The sequence below is a fragment of the Panthera uncia genome, unplaced genomic scaffold (assembly GCF_023721935.1).
Source record: "Panthera uncia isolate 11264 unplaced genomic scaffold, Puncia_PCG_1.0 HiC_scaffold_488, whole genome shotgun sequence".
NCBI lineage: Eukaryota > Metazoa > Chordata > Mammalia > Carnivora > Felidae > Panthera > Panthera uncia.
The window spans coordinates 24,770-30,877 of record NW_026059636.1 but is presented as its reverse complement, the minus strand read 5'-3'; the positions used below and the strand labels follow the sequence as shown (position 1 = coordinate 30,877).

The window sequence follows — 6,108 nt, the reverse complement described above, 5'->3', positions numbered from 1 at the left end:
CACAAGCACCACAGGCAAGTCCTCTACCTTCAGAAATCCAAGATCCTCCACCAGACCCCCCCCGAGAGAAGAGCCGCTCACAGCGTTCTCCTTCTGATGCTTTGTTTTCTTTTATTTTATTGGACAGATTGTCTTCTTTCTCTGGGCTTAAATTTCTCCTTAGAGAATGCTTCTTTCGTATTAAATATTCAAGAGTTTCTAACTCTTGGTTATGCAATTCTCAGCCCGTTTGTGCTGATTCACAGAGATGGACATCAGGGTGGACGTTGGCACTCTAAATAAAGCTGGAACAACTCTGTTTCTTCACTGATGCCTTCAGTAGGGTCATTTGAAATACCCATTAGTCTTCCTGTGCTGTGTTTAAAAATAAAACGGAACATCACTTCTCGGCCTTTTGGCTAAGATCAAGTGTAAAAATACAACGGACGTGGGGAACTTGAACATATAACAAATATATTAAAGACAATGGAAGTTATTCTCCTACAACAAACTGGGACCTTCGGCCCTGAGCTGACACAGGAGCCCATACAATAGGGACTGAATCATTTTCTCATTTTCCATCTTGTCACCCTCAAGAAGTCATTTAAAGTCTTATGTTGGTAGGGCACCTGCGTGACTCAGTAAGTTAAGCATCTGACTATTCGGCTCGGGTCATGATCTAGCGGGTCATGGGTTCGAGCCCCACGTCGGGCTCTGCGCTGTCAGCACGGAGCCTGTTTGGGATTCTCTCTCTCCCTCTCTCCCTCCCCTGCTCTCTTTCTGTCTCAAAATGAATAAAGAAAAATTACCAAAAAATTCTCATGTTTGTCAGATGGCTCTTTCACCACGAACACTCCAGGAGTAAGAAACGAGAAAAGAAAGCAATTTGGCAAACTTAATCAAAATTACCGGGTAATGTACCCTTTGTCCCGATAATTTCTCTTTAGAATCTGATCCTATAACTATAATTGTCTGCGTGAGGATTACACTAAGAAAAATAGACATCCCAGAGCTGTTTTTAAAAAACAACTTAAATATGCAACCAAAGATTCTATATTTCTAGTTAGTTGAAAGCATTCATACATCCATAAATATCTATCCTTACAAAGGGGTTTTATGAAATTCATGAAAAAGTGAACAAGTGCTAAATGTGCTGATAGAGTTTGACATCCATGGTAGATTTTGATCAATAAAAGAAAAGCAGTTTCAGAGCAATAGCATTCACATGGGAGTAAAATACATTTAATTTGATGTTACACACACAAAGTATCTCTGCAAGAATAAAAAGGAAACTGTAAGAGTGGTTACCTGTTCTGAGAGAAAGCAGGTAAATGGAGCCATAGTATGAAGAGTTTCATTTTATATCTTTCTGTGCTCTCTGATTTGCTACACATGGGAATGTATCTTTGTTCAGGAATAAAGAACCTAAGTTTGAAAACAATTTGCAGTTTTATTCCTAGACATCATTTGTTAGCGTCCTGGTGCCCTCACGACGCAATCTGTCTCTTTATTACCAAAGGGCACAAAGTAATCTGGCTTTCCATTAATTAATTTATTTAAAAAAATTTTTTTAATGTTCATTTCTGAAGGAGAGAGGGACAGAGCGTGAGGGGGGGAGAGGCAGAGAGAGGGAGACACACACACACACACACACACACACAGAATCTGAAGCAGGCTCCAGGCTCCGAGCTGTCAGCACAGAGCCCGACGCGGGGCTCGAACCCACGAGCCGTGAGATCATGACCTGAGCCAAAGTAGGACGCTCGACTGACCGAGCCCCCCAGGCACCCCTGGCATTCCACGAACTCAAATGAAGAACTTAGTTCTCGATTTCTCAAACTGGAATTAAATATACGTATTTGGCTACAACGCATAGGTCTGGCAATAAGATTTCCGATGAAGCCACTTTGAAAAATATCTGGTATTTTTTCTTTCTCATATATGTGTAGAGTGCCAAATCCTCGAAATGATATAAACTGGCTCTCACTCCATGTTAAAGACTTCTGTTTACCATATTTCAATATTGTTTACGTATGCCTGTAACGGTTATTTTATTCCCGTACCAAATAATGGCGATTGCCTATGCCTACTTCTTTGGGGCTTCATTACACCACGTCCACACAGCTTCAATAACTTACTTCTGTTATTACGTTACACTGCAATTTTTTTTTTTTTTTTGAGCTTACGTTCCTGACAGTATTGTGAGTGCTGGAAGGCTTCTGCGCGGAGCACTTGCTAAACTTCAATTCTTCCCATATCTGCGTAGAATAGAGGAAGCTTAGAGCCTTGACCAGCTCTCCAAGGACAAGCGTGTGGGCCACGACGGATGACACGGGGGTGGCAGTGAGAGACGAGCCGGGGTCCCCGCTCAGAGAGGCGTCTGTGATGCACGGTCTCCTCTGGCGCATTCGGCCTGAGCCCCAGAACCTCTTACGTCCGTTCCCTCCATGTCTTTCCTTGGATCCCGTCCATTGTGAGTTGGCCACCACTCCCCGCTCCCTCGGCGATCCCCCTAGCACTTCCAGTGGCTGGTTTTGTGGACGTAAGCCCCAGGCTAGCCTCTGAGACTGGCCGGACAGGAGCGCTTTGCTCAACTAGCCAGAGCCAGACAACCCTCGGCCTTCCAGAAGTATGCACTGAACACCAGAGAATGAGTGGGTGAGCCAAAATGGTACGTCCCACAGGACGGGTAAGTGTGTAAGATAAAGTTCTCTTCCACTTGCTCTCTGGGACAAGCATTAAGAGAACGCAGAGGATAAGAATCACTTGTATGAGGTTGAGGGACCTCAACCTTTTCGTTGGTTGAAGGACGAAAACCAAGGGGAAACTGGAAAGGAAGGTTGCAGTTGGCAGGCGCCGCCACCTCTGGGTGGAAAAACCCACGGTTTCACGACGCCACGGTCACAGCGCACCCGGATGCTATGTCACTCACGGTGCTACCGTGCAGTGGAGTACCTTAATTTTTAAAAAAAAAAATTTTATTTTTAACGTTTATTTATTTTTGAGACAGAGAGAGACAGAGCATGAACGGGGGAGGGGCAGAGAGAGAGGGAGACACAGAATCGGAAACAGGCTCCAGGCTCTGAGCCATCAGCCCAGAGCCTGACGCAGGGCTCGAACTCACAGACCGCGAGATCGTGACCTGAGCCGAAGTTGGACGCTTAACCGACTGAGCCACCCAGGCACCCCTGGAGTACCTTAATTTGAGGGGAAAGACTTTTCTTCGGATCGGTTTTCCACAGACGACTGGATCCTCTGAAGCCTAGTGTTTCATCAGAGAGTCCTAAGGTCAGATTTCCTTTCCCATTAATGCATTTTCTTCTTCTCTTCGCTGTAAAGAACCAAAGGCTCTCGTCACAGACAGGCCAATGAAGTTTTAGGTGGTAAATTACCAGGGGATGTGGAGGAGATATTGGCGAGTTTGTTTCCTGATGATAGAATAGTTGCCCATAAGACAAATTGGAAGGAGCGGACAGAGAGGAGGCTACGGGCAAGGCTAGACAATAGAGGGGACTTTTGAAGATCTGAGATAAGCCTGCAGATATTTTTACATTATTATTTCCAATCATCGATGTGTTTTTAAATTGCTATAATCAAATGTCTTTAAAAAAAGAAGAAGGAGGAGAAGAAGGAGGAGAAGGAGGAAGAAGAAGAAGAATTATTACTTCAGGGGGCTTGGGTGGCTCAGTAGGTTAAGCATCAGACTCTTGATTTAGGCTGAGGGCGTGATCTCACGGTTGGCGAGTTCAAGCCCTGAATCAGGCTGTGCACTGACAGCAGAGAGCCTGTTTGGGGTTCTCTCCCTCTCTCTCCCCTTCCCATGTTCTCTCTCTCAAAAAAAAAAAAAAAGTTAAACATAAAAAGATTTTGGAAAATTCTTGAAGATAATAGTTTTTAAACAGAAGGCAAGGTAATTGTAAAAACGAGTTGAAATTTGAGGAGGAAACGTTTTCCTAAATGGATACACCTCAAACGTCTATCTAGAACCTATATTCTAGCGTTCTCTAAACATAAAATACTGAAATAATACTAGATTTCCATTGTATTGAGAATCTGGCTTACTCAAGTATGAGCGGTAACACTGTAAAATGAAACAAATTTGGAAACTGGTCCATTTGGAAATTGGTCAATTGCCAAAAAAGATTCATAAGGTTCAAGCCTTGGACCAATCAATTCTCCTAATTATGAATGGGCTAAAAACAAAAGCTCTTCAAGGAATATGGCTAAATATCAAGAGAATATATTAGACAGGGTGAAAATGAAGAATAATATCCGCTCTAAAGAATTAAGGTCACAAATGCAGGAATATTCCCTGAAAGAAGAAAGGGGTAAGTGGCAGAATTTATACAGTAAGGGTAAAGACAACCTTCTCCAGGGGAAGCTCAAGAACAGCGGGCAGATTGCTTTCTTTTCAAGCTTATTTATTTAAGTAATCTCTACACCAACGTGGGGCTTGAACCCACGATCCCAAGGCCTGCAGCCCCCTGCTCTGCCACTGAGCCAACCAGGCGCTCCTCCGACTGGTACTGGAAGGGAGCTGGCCCCAAGCTGGAAACGCCAGAAGGAGACTCAAAAAAAATCGTAAATCAAAAGCACGCAACCGACGAAGGTGGGACTTGAACCCACGCGTGCAGAGCACAATGGATTAGCAGTCCATCGCCTTAACCACTCGGCCACTTCGTCCCCACGCGCTGCCGTCTGGGGTGCTTTACCGCAGAGTTGACCCTCGGGAGCTCCCGGCTGTCCTGGACGCCGGGGATCCAGGAGGCGGCTCGGGAACGCCCGGGAGACCAGCTCCGGCTGCCACGCGAATGGACCACGACCGGACTGGAAAAGTCGCGACGCGAAAAGCAGGCTCAGCTCCCCCAGGAGTCGCGACGGGGGCGGAGCCGGGACGCAAGCACCTCGGCCTGGGCCTGGGCTTCCCCCGCGCGGCTGCCTGGCACCTGTCTGCGGTCCCCCCCGCCTGCGGTCCGAGGGCGCCACCCGCCCGAGCCAGCCGCGGGCGGGGGCTCCCAGAGCCGGTCCCCCTGGTGTGGACCTCGGGGAGCCTGGCGAGTCCGGACTCCGAATTCGCGGCTAAGAAGACAGTCCGGCAGCTTAAAGGCCGCGCTGCAACTCTACCCCGTGTCGTCACCGCCTCGCCCTGCAGGGTGAAACTGCGCAGGGCAGAGCCCTTCACTCGCGGGGCTCTCTCCCCGCTCATCCCAGCAGAGGAGCCGCGACTTCCGATTCCCCCCAAAGCCCCGTGTGCTTCTTGGGTGATCTTAGGGGGGACAGGTGGCCGGACTTGCGCCTGATTTCCAAAGGATGCGGTGCAAAAAATGTTGCGACTCATCCCTAGCGAGTTCAAGCAAAGGGTAGGGGTGGGGGAGATTTTTCAGCTTCTTGTTTCCTAAGCGCAGGTGAACGAACAAAATAGGAATTAATTCTGACTAATCAGAATGAATCATAAATGCCTGGAAAAGGAAGACAACATTGAAGGTTAATATTTATTTTTCTTTCCAAGTTTTTACTTAAATTCCAGTTGGTTAACAGTGTGAAATAGTTTCAGGTGTAGAATTTAGTGATTCAACACGCACATACAGTACCCAATGTTCATCACAAGTGCCCTCCTAAATCCGTATCACCTATTTAACCCATCCTCCCCCCCACCACCTCCTTTCTGGTAACTATTGGTTTGTTCCCTTTAGTGAAGAGTCTGTTTTTCATGTTTTCCTCTCTTCCCTGCACCCCATGGACATTGGTTTTATTTCTTAAATTCCACATATGAGTGATATCATATGGTATTTATTTTTCTCCGACTGACTTATTTTACTTAGCATAATACTCTCTCTAGCTCCATCCATGCCATTGCAATGGCAAGATTTTATTCTTCTTTATGACTGAATACTATTTCAGTGTGTGTGTGTGTGTGTGTGTGTGTATGTATATATATATATATATATATATATACACCACTTCTTTATCCATTCATCAGTCAATGGACACTTGGGCCATTTCCATAATATGGCTGTTGTAGACAATGCCATAAACATTGGGGTGCATGTGTACCCTTGAATTTTTGTATCCTTTGGGTAAACACCCTAGTAGTGCCGTTGCTGGATTGCTCAAGACTAACCTTCAGAA

The 6,108-nt window shown here is 46.0% G+C and overlaps 1 non-coding gene across 1 annotated transcript; it reads right to left on the bottom strand.

Annotated features, from left to right (window-relative positions):
- Positions 1-4,580: 4,580 nt before the first annotated feature.
- Positions 4,581-4,662, bottom strand: TRNAS-GCU (transfer RNA serine (anticodon GCU)). Its single transcript has one exon. It is a non-coding gene; the product is annotated as a tRNA-Ser (tRNA).
- Between the last annotated feature and the right edge of the window lie 1,446 nt (positions 4,663-6,108).